Below are 886 nucleotides of genomic sequence, written 5' to 3' on the forward strand. Positions count from 1 at the left end.
TATTGCACTAGCTCCACTACTAGTACCCCCTACTATACTATGATGGTCTCCACACCTTGTTATTGTACTAGCTCCACTACTAGTGCCACTACTATACTATGATGGTCTCCACACCTTGTTATTGTACTAGCTCCACTACTAGTACCACTACCCTACTATGATGGTCTCCACACCTTGTTATTGTACTAGTACCACTACTGTACAATGATGGTCTCCACACCTTGTTATTTTACTAGCTCCACTACTAGTACCACTAACCTACTATGATGGTCTCCACACCTTGTTGTTGTACTAGCTCCACTACTAGTACCACTACCCTAATATGATGGTCTCCACACCTTATAATCAAATGTATTTTCTATAAAGCCCTTTTTACATCAGCCGATGTCACAAAGTGATACACAGAAACTCAGCCTAAAACAGCAATGCAGATGTAGAAGCACGGTGGCTCCCCAATTAAGGTTCAACCAGCCGCCTGTAGTTGAGAGGTAGTTCTGTAGTTGTGTACAGCCAAACTGGAAGGATTCATGTAGATTGTTGGTAGAGAGGTAGTTCTGTAGTATCTAGTCAGACTGGAAGGGTTCATGCACATTTTCTCAAGGTTGGTTTGATGGAGGCCGTTTTAAGGAAATTAGGCACAGTGCCTGAATTAAGAAAGTGATTTATGATTGTATGAGTCCTGTGGGAAAACGGTCCAAGGGGCAGGTAGTTGACCTCATATTATGGACCATTTCAGAGACAGATGTTGGGGTTGTCAATGAGAATGTGGTGAAACTGCAGCTGGGAGGCTCAGTGAGAAGCAAAGAGACAGGTCTGAATCAAGGGGTAGATTGTACAGTGAAACTGCAGTTGGGAGGCTCAGTGTAAAGCAGAGAGACAGGTCTGA

The sequence above is a fragment of the Oncorhynchus clarkii genome, chromosome 7 (assembly GCF_045791955.1).
Source record: "Oncorhynchus clarkii lewisi isolate Uvic-CL-2024 chromosome 7, UVic_Ocla_1.0, whole genome shotgun sequence".
NCBI classification, from domain to species: Eukaryota; Metazoa; Chordata; class Actinopteri; order Salmoniformes; family Salmonidae; genus Oncorhynchus; species Oncorhynchus clarkii.